This window comes from Mytilus trossulus, chromosome 1 (assembly GCF_036588685.1).
Source record: "Mytilus trossulus isolate FHL-02 chromosome 1, PNRI_Mtr1.1.1.hap1, whole genome shotgun sequence".
In the NCBI taxonomy this organism is placed as follows: domain Eukaryota; kingdom Metazoa; phylum Mollusca; class Bivalvia; order Mytilida; family Mytilidae; genus Mytilus; species Mytilus trossulus.
The window spans coordinates 58,597,463-58,611,330 of NC_086373.1; the positions used below are offsets into that span (position 1 = coordinate 58,597,463).

Below are 13,868 nucleotides of genomic sequence, written 5' to 3' on the forward strand. Positions count from 1 at the left end.
TGACGTAATTGTGACGTCATCAGATAAAAATCTTCATGTTTTTCATTTATATTTCTTGACCCGATGCATTTCTAAACATTATGTGGCAATTTGAAATGGTTCTCAAACACTTTATTTTCTTCAGCCAAAACTAGGCCTTTTAAATGCCCCTACTCCTTTGTGTTATTTGGGCCTGATTTAAAAAAGATTAAAATCTTATGGCCAACTTAAACCCTTTTAAGCCTACCCCTTTTAGGATTGAAATTGGTTGTTGGATTGATGTCTAACCAATGTTCTCAAAACCTTTGACATATATATAATCCATATCATATACGGGTAACATAGATACAGTTCCAGAAGTGATCCTTTAAAACAATTTTGATTGACTAAGCATTTTAAATTTCAGATTAGCACCACAGCTTGTCTGTAAGGATTGAAGCTGGGAAAGGGCCATTGGAGCTGAATTTTATGGTAAGAACTAAAAAATAGATTGAACTATTCATCTAAGAGTATGTAAATGTACCATGGATTTTATTATGTACACATGTAGATCAAACATTTTAAAAATGTTTTCCAAATTGAATTTTATTTATACAGGTAATCTGGATAGGGGTTTATGAGAATAAAGAGATGATATAAGATTGCCAACTACACAACTATCAATAAGAGAAGCAAATTATGGTCACCGTATGACCTTCAGCAATGAGCAAGACCTATATGAATGTAAATAATGCAACTGGTTGAATATTACAACTTGTATTTATAAATCTAATCTCCAATGCAAAACTTTGAGGCCAGATTTTTCTGAAATCAGGGATTATTTATCTTGCATATTTGTCCATTTATTAAAAAATCGCAAGGATAGATGCATGCAATAATTTCTGGATTTACAGTACCAGCTATAAAAGGCCCTGAATATGACAAAATGTGAAACAATATACAAACAAGAAATCCAACACATTAATTCATAAAACAAATAATGGAAAATAAACATGACACACATCAGCCATTGATAAGTTTTTCATCCTTTTTTGCTAATAATTGTATAAATTTGTATATAGGTTTGATCATGTTTTGTCAAATATGTTTAAGAATGTTTATTTCTATTTCAGGAAACTGTGGCTGCAGCAATGATTATGTGATAAAAATGAAGAATGATATTCAAAATTTTTTGTATATGTTTCAAAAATGTAATTTTTTATAAAAAATTAAAAAATTAAAAAAAAAGGTGTAAAGATTCTCCATTTTCAATTAGATTGGAAGCTTGTATTTACAATTGTTAGATCTTCTTCGTTATTCCCCCACCCCCTGTATCTCTATTTCATTTTTACTTTGAAAATGAAATGGAACAGACCAATTTTACTTGTCAACTTAATAATGGTCTGTCTAGTCCAAAGGCCTCCAGTCGGTTTAGAATGGAGAATCTAAAAAAAAAAAAAAAAAAAAAAAAAAAATGTATAGTGTGTTTTTTTTAGTTTCCTGAATTTTTTAAAACTTTTTGTTATTGCTCCCTTCCAATTTTTATAAATTTCAGATTTTAAGTTTGGATTTATGGGGCTTTATTCATAAAAAAGGGGGGATTTTTAACACTTCGGACAATAACTCAAAAAGGCTTTCACCAATGTCCATGGTGAATTGTTTATATCTATTGATGTAAGCTCCCTTTCAATTTTTATAAATTTCAGATTTTACATTTCCGTGTTATGAATTTTTATGCTTAAAAAAGGGGGGATTTTCCAATTTTGGGACAATAACTAACACTTTCACAAAATTTTATGCAACTTTGATAAATTGTTTATATCTATTGACATAAGCTCCCTTTCCCTTTTTACAAATTTTAGATTTTACGTTTTCTTAAGTAATGAATTTTTATACTTAAAAAAGGGGGATTTTATGCAACTTTGTTGAAACTTAAAAGAGCGTATCATGTGCTAAAGCGCAGCCCTTTATTGAAATGTGTTGTAGTTTAAACATATTATTTCTTTATTTTAATTATACAAATTTTGTATTGTTGTTAAATATTTAAAGGGTGTGGAGTCTCAACAGGGTGAAATTTTCAGGATAAAAGGGAGGTAATTCCTTTGTTATACTCGTTATACTTGAAATTTCCTGAGTGTTTATATGGAATATAACTTTTTTAATTAAAATATCACTTTTGTACACATTTTCTTTAAATATCAGATGTATACTTGCTAAAATTACTATTATTTAGAGTTCTGTAAATAAAAAAAAATGTAAGCAGAGCTCTAGCTATAAATAATAGATTTGGAGGGTGGGAGAAATTGTGGGTAACTACAATTGATTAGGTGAATTTTCAAAAAACTTAAAAAGTGCATCTGATATTTATTTTTACATAATGTTATTTCTGAAAGAAAATGGACAATAAGATGAGGACATAAACCACCTTTCAGGTTAGGATAGCAGCTCTTAAAAGGAAGATGGTCAATTAAATCTTCAACCAAGTCTGAGGCCTTACCAGGAAAAATATGTGGTGAGTTGAAATGTTCTGCAAAACTAATAATATTAATATTATTATAGGCATTTTAAATTATTTGTTTATAAAGGGTTTGATTTTGAGGACATCTATACATCAATGCTGAACAATTTTATAACAACTGAAATCATTTGTATTAAATTTTTTTGTTTTGTACCTTTGGTATCAAGTTAACATACAGAAAATGATAGTATAACACAAATTCATAAGAAATGTGACAAGGCATAATTTTGTTACACTTTTTTTTAAAATCTTATGTATAATTGAATCTTAAAAACATTTTTTTCCAGGTTGTTGAAATTACAATGTTTTCATGGTGTGGGGAGTAAGACTTGAATATCTGATATTGTTAACATGATGGTAGGTATACAAGCTTTTAGTTTTTTTCATTATTTAATAGTAATTGATATCAATTGTTTTTTTAAAGGTTTGAAATACTATACTATATGATAAAGTACAAGTTTATTTTTGTATTGCAAACTTAATAGAATTGAAAATAGCAATCGAGAATGAGTTGGAGAGATAAAAAAAAACATACAAAGAGCAGAAAACATAACCATTAGTTTGATTTTGAATACCAATTATTTTCTCACAGAATTTTGTTTGTTATTCGAGAACTTTTAATCAATTATTATGATCTATATATCTTTTTATACCCCCGCTTTGAAAAAAAGGGGGGTATACTGTTTTACCTCTGTCTGTCCGTCCGTCCGTCAGTCAGTCCGTCCCATGAATATTTTTTGTCGCATTTTTCTCAGGAACTACAATACAAGGATTTCTGAAATTTGGTTTCAGGGTTTATCTAAGTCAGCTTTACCGTGTGATGCGTTTTCAGATTAATCACTTGACAACTTCCTGTTTACGGAACACTTGTATAATTTTACACCCGATAGCCAAGTTGAAAATTTTCGTCACATTTTTCTCACGAATTACAATACAAGGATTTCTGAAATTTGGTTTCAGGGTTTATCTAAGTCAGCTTTACTGTGTGATGCGTTTTCAGATTGATCACTCGACAACTTCCTGTTTACCGAACACTTGTATGATTTTACACATGATAGCCAAGTTGAAAATTTTCGTCACATTTTTCTCAGGAACTACAATACAAAGATTTCTGAAATTTGGTTTCAGGGTTTATATAAGTCAGCTATACCATGTGATGCGTTTTCAGATTCATCACTCGACAACTTCCTGTTTACCGAACACTTGCATATTTTTACACTATTAATATTACCCACTTGCGGCGGGGGTATCATCAGTGAGCAGTAGCTCGCAGTTTCACTTGTTTAAAGTTGCGAATAACTGACCTTGAACTTTGTTTTACAGGTTAGCATCACAAGTTTCCTTTGGGTAACTTGCTTGAGGAGTAAAGAGAGCTGTTTAAGGTAAGAATTTATTAATCAACAAACAATTAATTTTAATTATACATGTATCTATGCCCCTAGATATCTATGTATCCATTTTTACTGATTTTTTTTCCCTTTCCTGAACAAGAAATATGAAGGGGATATAACCTGATATCAAGTAAAAAAATAGCTTTTATAAAAAGATGCATAATAACTGCCTTACATTCAGTGGTTCATATATTCGTTTCAACTTTCAAAAGAATTTTATTCCTACATTTTTATCATAAATTTTGTGTCAACTAAACAACAAATAACATACTGTATTCAATTATTTTAACTTTTTGTTTAGTGAATTTATCAGCAGCTTCTGCATTCATCATGTTGAATATTTCAAATAATTACTCACGGAAAATTGATGTTAAGGTGGTACCCAACACTTTCACTAAAATTAATTTGGCTCGTTTATATTTTCATAAAATTTTGACAAAGTATTTACTTTTGACCCTTTGACAAAAATATAAAAATTTCAAAAACGTTGAACGAACCATTTTATCAGATAAATTACACTGATTATACAGCAGTTTTACAAACGCTACTTTTGATCATTAAAAAGCTTAATCCTCCCTAAATAACAACGTAATTAAAAGGTTTAGCTGATTTTACAGAGTTATCTCCCTGTAGTATTAGGTACCACCTTAAGTCTGAGAAAAGTTTGGAAAGTTTATTTTTGTCTTCAGGAGCCTGTTTTTCTGGGGTTGTATGTTGATGTGTTACATATTTGTTTTTTGTTCATTTTTTTGGACATAAATGAGGCCATTAGTTATCTTGATTGAATTGTTTTACAGATGTCATTTTGGGCATCTTTTATAGTTGACTTGATAATGGGTTATGGGCATTACTCATTGTTGAAGGTCATACAGTCTATAGTTGTTTTAAATTTCTGTATCATTTGGTCTCTTGTGGAGAGTTGTCTCATTGGCAATCATACCACATCTTCTATTTTCTTTATATTTCACATTCAGTGATATCAGGTTCTTTTTTTATTTGAAAAATTGCAGATTAAATGTTATTATATTCCAGAATAATAATTAGATTCGAAATCAAACAATAATTAAAACTTGACTTTATTTCTTTTCAGTTGAAAGTGTCTTTTTGCTGCCTTGTGTGGTACCATCCTCAGACAATATCCGGCAAACCATGGATGAACTATTACTATCTTTTTTAGTAGAATCCTTAGACAGTAATCTTGTGGCAGAATGAGTTGTAAACAAATAGTTTTTATTGCTGTATTGAGTTTCAAATTGGATATTTTTTTATTTATATTTAATATTTGTATTCCATTTGCATTCAATTATTGTTTTTTAATTGATGAATTGTTAAAACTGTTAAATTTTGAGGGGTCCTAAAGGACTTTCTTAGAGGGGGCCTGCGCAATTGATTAAACAATTTTTTTCCCGCAACAGGGAGAGGAGACATCCCCATAAATATGCCTTTGAAATGGGGTGTTAAAGAAGATTTGTATTGTTTGTTTGTCCATCATCAGCTTTCATCCACAGCTTGGTAGATTTTCATTGAAACTTTCAGCTGATTTTCTGTACTAAAGGCAGTATGTTTTTTAATTTACTATAATGAAATTTTGGGTTTTCCCAACCCTTTTGAAGTGAAAACAATGGAACACAGTGTTGGCAGATACTGAAGATTATTTGAAAGTTTAGAGAAAGTCCCATTTAATCTTCATAATTGTGGGTTAAAGTTGTAGATGGATAAGCAAACATATCATACACTTACTCACTTTACCTATTGGCGAATCCAGAACTTTACATAAAGGGGCCCAACACCAGTCATTCCCTGTACAATCAACCAAATTTTTCCTCCGAAAGGTTTTTTTTTGGGGGGGGGGGATATTTAATAAAGATTAATGTGCTTAGAAATTTGGTGTGAGTAAATAAACTTTACTTTATATTTTAAAACAGCATGTGATTAAAAATATGAAATGAATTGTTAAACATATCCTTGGTGATCTAATAATTTTTTGCACAGATCAAGATATTTAGTCAGTGGTGGATCCAGAAATTTTCCAGGAATATGGGGGGCACTGACTGCTTGAGCGGGGCCCTGCTCCAGTCATGTTTTAGTGATTCCCTAAATATTAAACCAAATTTTTCCCACTGAAGGGGGCCCTCTGAAAAATCCTCTTAATCCACGTCTCTGTTTTGTTTTTTATAACCCAGTAAATAAGTTGAGTTTGTTCTCAAAAAATAATTTGATTCATGTATTTTTTATTGTAGCATAAACATAGCTTTAATTTCCTTTGTTTAAGAATTGTAATGTTTTTTTAATGTCATTTTTAAAAGTTGGCACTAATTGAGGATTCTGTTGTTTATGGACTTCTTTTATAAGTTTGGTTAACTATAAATTGTTTTTTTATTAAACAAAGAATAATTACTTTATGTTTACAGAATTTAATACATGTATCAAAAATTAGACATGATTTAATTTAAATTCATAATGCTTATTTAAGTGGAAATTACATTAGGATTATCTCCCCTTAATTAGTATTCAAAACAATATTATAAAAACAACCAGGAAAATAAATAGAATCCTCAGTAATGTCATTTATTTTGTATAAATGTAATATTATGCTAATGATACAAAACCCATGATGCAGATCCTTTTCCTCCTTTTTATTGTAGAGATAATTTACAGACATGTCCAAAATCATATCCCTAGTATCAATTTATTTTTGATATTCGTACACACCTAACAAAAGCAGATTGTGTTTGGTTTCATTTGGATATTTTGTATCATTGTGATATATATCATAATTATAATTGGTAAATAAAATATATTTGAAAAACCAGCCTCATTTCATTTGAATTTGGATAAGTAAAGGGGGAAGAGGTTTCTGTGGTCCAGGGTATGACACATGCAGATGATTTATATTTCCATTTGGTGTCGATCATCATCATTCAACTTTTCTTAGAATTTTTTGTGTAATTTCTTTGCTGGTTTGAATAAAACCCAAGATAAACGATGCTTTAAGCACTACCTTACAGAATTGATCATTGTGTTTGCTGATTACCATCATATAGCTACCGATGCTGTTAATAGGTGACTAATGCTAAAAGGATTTATGTAAAATTATAATTATGCAAACTGTACAAGAGGCTGGATAGCTCCATATCTGTATGCAGATGCCTCATGGTGTTTCATTATACATTTTACCCTATATTTCAGGTTCAATAACCAGGGTGTTTTTATGCCCCATCTACGATAGTAGAGGGGCATTATGTTTTCTGGTCTGTTCGTCCGTTTGTCGTACAGTTCGTCCGTCTGTCCCGCTTCAGGTTAAAGTTTTTGGTCAAGGTAGTTTTTTTTAAGCTGGAGTGCAATCAACATGAAATTTAGTACGTATGTTCCTTATGATATGATCTTTCTAATTGTACAGCCAAATTATACTTTTGACCCCAATTTCACGGTCCAATTAAAATAGAAAATGAAAGTGCGAGTTTCAGGTTAAAGTTTTTAGTCAAGGTAGTTTTTGATGTAGTTGGAAGTCCAATCAACTTGAAACTTAGTACACACATTCCCTATGGTATGATCTTTCTAATTTTAATGCCAAAGAAGATTTTTTACCCAATTTCATGTTCCATTGAACATGTAAAATGATAATGCGAGTGGGGGCATCCGTGTTGGGTACTTTGAACACATTCTTGTTCTTACATGAATTTGACATTTTTTATGTGTAATATTGATGACTATATATTTGGTATATTATAAAATTATAAAAAAGGTATACATGTCCTTCATACAAAGATTACATCAGTGGTCTTGTGTTATTGTGTTGGTCTCAAGTTAGACCCCCTGGCATGTTAAAACCAATGACTTAAAAATGGCATTTGCTGCTGCTCTATTTGTGGATTGCACAAAGTAGGCTTAGTATTCCTGAACCTGTCCTGAATATGCATTTAATTGCCACAGGACTTTAAACAGCAGTTCATCATTACCATCCTGAGGGAATGCCTAGCCTAAACAAGTCATGGTTCAGTGATTAATGTTCAGTTTTGTGATAATGTATTTGTTTCTCTGAAACAAGGTAATTCTTCATGTTTATTTATGTTTTAATGGATGGAATGATTGTATGGTGCACATGTCTGTCTAACAAGGTTCATCTGACCTTGACCTTATTTTCATGGATATTTGTCCATATTTAGATTTTGTGATAGGATTATTTCTTGGATACTATAAGTAAAAGTTATAATAGATATTCAAAAAAGGGTAAACTATATTTGGTATACAGAATGATTATATAAAGGTAAACATGTTTGTCTGATGAGGTACATCTGACCATGAACTTATTTTCATGTTTTTATAGCGCCTGCACCTTTAGTGGCAAAAGCAAGACTATATCTAAGCCATCCTACATTTCTTTTGTAGTCTTCTACAAATATTCACTCAGTTTTTGAAATTTTAATAACTCTGTACTAAACATGAACAGAAGTTTGTTTACAATCAAGCTAAAATTCAGATGGAAATTTTGTAAAAATTTATTTCCTGTTTTTTTGTATATTACTTACTAGTGGTCCTAATTTTGCTAGCCTTCAACATTTTTCGAAAAAGTGAGACATAGCAATCCTACATTCCGTCGTCGCCCCACAAATATTCACTCTGTGGTTAAAGTTTTTGAAATTTTAATAACTTTCTTAAACTATCCTGAATTTGTACCAAACTTTGACAGAAGCTTGTTTATGATCATAAGATAGAATCTAGAAGACAATTTAAAGTTTTAAAAATTTTAATAACTTTTTAGCTCACCTGGCCTGTCGTCGTCGTCCGTCGTTAGCTTTAACAAAAATCTTCTCCTCTGAAACTACTGGGCCAAATTAAACCAAACTTGGCCACAATCATCATTGAGGTATTTAGTTTAATCAAAGTGATGGAAATCACTCATGGAAAGATTAGAAGAGTATTTTGAATCATTTCATATTAAGGTATGGAACAATATAAACTAAAACATATAAAGGATTCAAATAGAGCATCAATGCGACATTACAAATGACATTAAAAAAATACATTTTTTTTTGTACGCAAAATTAATGCTATCCAAAAAAGAACACTGGGTGGGGAAAAATGAACATTTATAGAGCACTATTGCTGAAAGTTGCATTTACAGAAGGTCTTTAGAACGAAACTTGCTTTGCCAGTATGTGGATAAAATGAGCTCAAATTAAATACTATAGGTCTCTTAATTTGCACTTTATTTAAACTGCAGTTTATATCTTATCGCAATTATGTTGCCAGTTCTATACACATTTCAAACAAACAAAAAATGCAAAAATTCTTCTTGCAAATGTTAGTAAATGTTACCAACTATCCTTGTAAGACATAAATCTGGACCAACAGCTTAAAACTTTAAAGTGTCAACCAAAAAAATTGAAAAATGTTGTTTTAGGGCATTTTGTAAGTTGAAACAGAGGTTATATGGCATTCAAGATTAATAAATTTTAAAGTATTTTTCAACACAGGGCATGGGAAATGTACTTTTTCAACATAAACCAATTAAAAAACTTATGTTATTGAAATGGACATTCTTTCTTGATTGCAAAAATATATATTCACTTCTAATAAAAATTCAAATGACTAAAATAGACAAAATAATTGATGGGAAATAAATTAATAAACAATGGTTTGTTATAATGAAAAGTTTTAAACTGTTTCAAGCCAATTCCTGATAAAAAAAAAAGTGTACTCATTTAATTGTTGATTAACTACAGATGATTATTGAATACCTTTTATTTATTCATATTGTATTCATATTTCATTTTTTTAAGATCTTGTTAATCCATTAATCATTTATCTTTCAGATATAATTTACAGGGTTCATTCAATCTATGCAAACATTTTGAAACTTAGGTATAAAATTGTATGAAAAAATGTTGGCATAGATTGAATAATTTGTTACAGATTAAGTGTTCTAAAAACATAAATTAATCAGGGGCTAATCAATCTACAACCAGTAAAGAATCACTTTATGTAATGTAGATCAAAAGTAATTGGCAATAAATAAATCTATCATCCTTATAAATATCAAACATCTAATATACACATGTGTGTATTCAATTATGAGATCAAGTACTTGTGTATTAAGAACTATATGTATATTGAGTGTTCTGTACAATTATGTAAGACAGGTTGACAGGCAATGTGGTCAATTTGATGGACAGTTCAGGAGGTGGGGCGTTGTAATGAAAGGTCCACCTTGTCTCTGATTGTTTAGTGATAATGAAAGTTGTCAATCATACTAGTTGAATCAATACCCAGTTACCTAATCAAAATGTGTTTTAAAAAGCCTGCACATCAACACACCTTAATGACATACATTCCTGAATGAACTGCTCCAATAATATACCCAGTTTTTTTCAGTTATATGTGTATTATGTGCAAATACATGAGAACCATAGGGAACTATATAATATTTCAGTGTGAATACATTTAGTTACAGTAGATAACCTGTCCTGTTGTTAGGGAGGCCAGTGCCTAAGTAAAGATTTAGAACAAGTTCTAATCTTTCCAAAAAATGTGTGGCATGTCACGGCCATCCAACCAAGATGGCCCCCATGGATAAAAATAGAAAATAGGGGTAAAATGTAGATTTTGGCTTATAACTCTGAAACAAAAGCATTTAGAGCAAATCTGTCAGTGTAAAATTGTTTATCAGGTCAAAATCTATCTGCCCTAAAATTTTCAGACGAATCGGACAACTGGTTGTTGGGTTGCTGCCTCTGAATTGGCAATTTTAAGGAAATTATACCGTTTTTTGTCTATTATCTTGAATATTAGTATAGATAGAGATACACTGTAAACAGCAATAATGTTCAGCAAAGTAAGATCTACAAATAAGGTAACATGACTAAAACAGTCATTTGCCCAATAAGGAGTTATTGCTCATTTATATTGTCAATTTTTAACCATTTTTAAATTTTTTTAGTATTCTTTTAAAAAAATCATCTCTGAAACTACTGAGCCAAATTTAACCAAACTTAGCCACAACCATAATTGGGGTATGTAGTTTATAAAATGTGTGGCGTGACCTGGCCAATCAACCAAGATGGCCGTCATGGCTAAAAATAGTACATAGGGGTGACATGTAGATTTTGGCTTATATCTCTGAAACCAAAGCATTTAGAGCAAATCTGAAAAGGTATTAATTGTTTATCAGATCAAAATCTAACTGCCCTGAAAATTCAGACAAATCAGACAACGTTGGGTTTCTGCCCCCAAATTAGTAATTTTTAATAAAACTTTGCAGTTTTTGGTTATTATCTTGAATATTATTATAAAGATAGAGATAAAGTATAAAGAAATAATGTTCAGCAAAGAAAGATCTACAATAAAGTCAAACATGACCAAAATCTTCAAATGACCCCTTAAGAAGTTATTGCCCTTTATAGTCAATTATTAATAATTTTCATAAATTTTGGAAAATTTTAGAAAATATTTTCCACTGTAATTACTGGGCCAAGTTCATTAAAGATAGAGATAATTGTAGCAACAAGAATGTTCAGTAAAGTATTATCTACAAACACATCACCATCACCAAAACACAATTTGTAATGAATTTATGTGTCCATTGTTTAATATGCACATAGACCAAGGTGAGCGACACAGGCTCTTGAGAGCCTCTAGTTTAAACTATCCTGGATCTGTACCAAACTTGGACAGAAGCTTGTTACGATCATAAGATAGTATCTAGAAGTCAATTTTGAAAAGAAAAAATCTTGATTTTCTGTATTTTACTTACAAAATGGACTTATTTTTTCTGCCAGGAAACATTACATTCACTCTGTGGTTAAAGTTTTAAAATTTTTGAAAACAAATGTCTTCTTTCAAAGAACCACTAAATGGAATAAAACCAAACATGGCATAAATGTTTCTTATAAGGTGCTGACCAAGTGTTGTTATCCAGAAACCGATCAATCATACAAGATGGCCGGCAGCAGGGTGACCTGGTTCAACATAGAACCTAAGGAAATACATACAAATGTGTTCTTTTAGAGAACCACTGAATGGAGTGAAACCAAGCTGGGCATGCATGTTCCTTATGGGGTGCTGACCAAGTGTTGTTACTTTGAGGCCAATTGATCCATCATCTAAGATGGCTGCTAGCGGGGAACTTAGTTTTACATAGGACCCTAAGAGAAATACATACAAATGTCTTCTTTTAGAGAACCACTGAATCGAATGGAAGCAAACATGGCATTAATGTTCATTATGAGGTGCTGACTAAGTGTTGTGACTTTGAAGCCAATCCATCATCCAAGATGGCTGCCTACTGGGAACTAAGTTTAACATAGGACCCTAAAAGAAATACACACAAATGTCTTCTTTCACTGAATGGAATTGAACAAGAAACAGCATGAATATTCCTTATGAGGTGCTGACCAAGTGTTAGTACTTTGAAGATGATCCATTATCCAAGATGGCCACCAGCCATAGGACCCTATGGGAAATACATACAAATGTCTTTTGTTAGAGAACCACTGAATGGAATGAAACAAAACATGGTATAAATGTTCTTTATGAGGTGCTGATGAAATTTTGCTACTTTGTTGCTGATTTTCTGTTCAAGATAGCCACCAGGATATTTTTATTAGATTAGAGATCATTAAAGGGCTGATATTAAACCAGAGACACATATACACAGACTGTGTATATATGTCTCTGATTAAACCAAATTTGGCCTCAATCATCATTTGAGTATATGCTATGATTTTTATAAGTTTTTACATGATTCCCAAAACTAAAGTAGAGTCAAGTGAGCACCACAGGCTCTTAAGAGCCTCTAGTTAAAACAAATATTCGATTCATAAACCATTCTGTTTTTTTTTATCAAACTTGGACAGAAACTTCTAACAATCAAATGATAGTATCTAGAGGAAAATTTATAATAATTTTTGAAAATAAAATTGAGAATGGAAATGGGGCAATAGCAAAAACAACAGCAGAAGGTCACCAACAGGTCTTCAATGTAAGGAGAAATTCCCGCATCCGGAGGCGTCCTTCAGCTGGCCCCTAAACAAATATATACTAGTTCAGTGATAATGAACGCCAAACTATTTTTTTTATATTGTACACAAGAAACTAAAATTAAAATAATACACACTAACAAAGGCCAGAGGCTCCTGACTTGGGACAGGCGCAAAAATGCGACGGGGTTAAACATGTTTATGAGATCTCAACCCTCCCCCTATACCTCTAGCCAATGTAGAAAAGTAAACGCATAACTAAACGTACATTTAAAATTCAATTCAAGAGAAGTCCAAGTCTGATGTCAGAAGATGTAACCAAAGAAAATAAACAAAATGACAATTATACATAAATAACAACAGACTACTAGCAGTTAACTTACATGTTAGCTCCAGACTTCAATCAAACTGATTGAAAGATTATGATTTTGTCATATGAATATCAGGCACAATCCATTTTTGTTGAGCCTGCGACTTACAGAAAAAGTAGCCAAGACACTGGGTTTGTGGTACCCTTGCAATTTTTTTATCAGCATTATCATTTCATGACAAGGTTCAAACTGTGAGTGTACAGGATGGTTGCAAAGTTGACATTTCCATCTGACAGGGTTCATCTGAAATTTCCCTTTTAGGCTTCGAAGATGGATTTCTACTTGAAGTTACCCAGCCCACCTCCCTTTTGTGGGAAAAAAATAGTTGATTATTTATGAAATCCTCTTATGGCAGTCAGTGGTCCCCCTTTTGAAAATTTCTGGATCTGCCACTGTTCATCAACAATTTTGTCAAACTTTTTTGTAATTTTCTAAAATTTGGACATAAGCATGACATAGCTAAACCTTACATTTTATCGCAGTCTAAGTTCTTTTTTTAGCCATTTTGGCAGTTCATCAGACCCTGTTTTTAAACTAGATACCCCAATGATGATTGTGACCAAGTTTGGATAAATTTGGCCAAGCAGTTTAAGAGAAGATTTTTATAAGTTAACAACAATGGATGATGGATGCCAAGTGATGAGAAAAGCTC

General features: G+C 31.4%; 1 long non-coding RNA gene across 1 annotated transcript; it reads left to right on the forward strand.

Moving 5' to 3' along the window:
• Positions 1-383: 383 nt before the first annotated feature.
• Positions 384-6,183, forward strand: LOC134728236 (uncharacterized). Its single transcript, XR_010108781.1, has 5 exons — positions 384-450; positions 1,092-2,470; positions 2,764-2,833; positions 3,800-3,858; positions 4,958-6,183. It is a non-coding gene; the product is annotated as an uncharacterized LOC134728236 (long non-coding RNA).
• Positions 6,184-13,868: the final 7,685 nt, after the last annotated feature.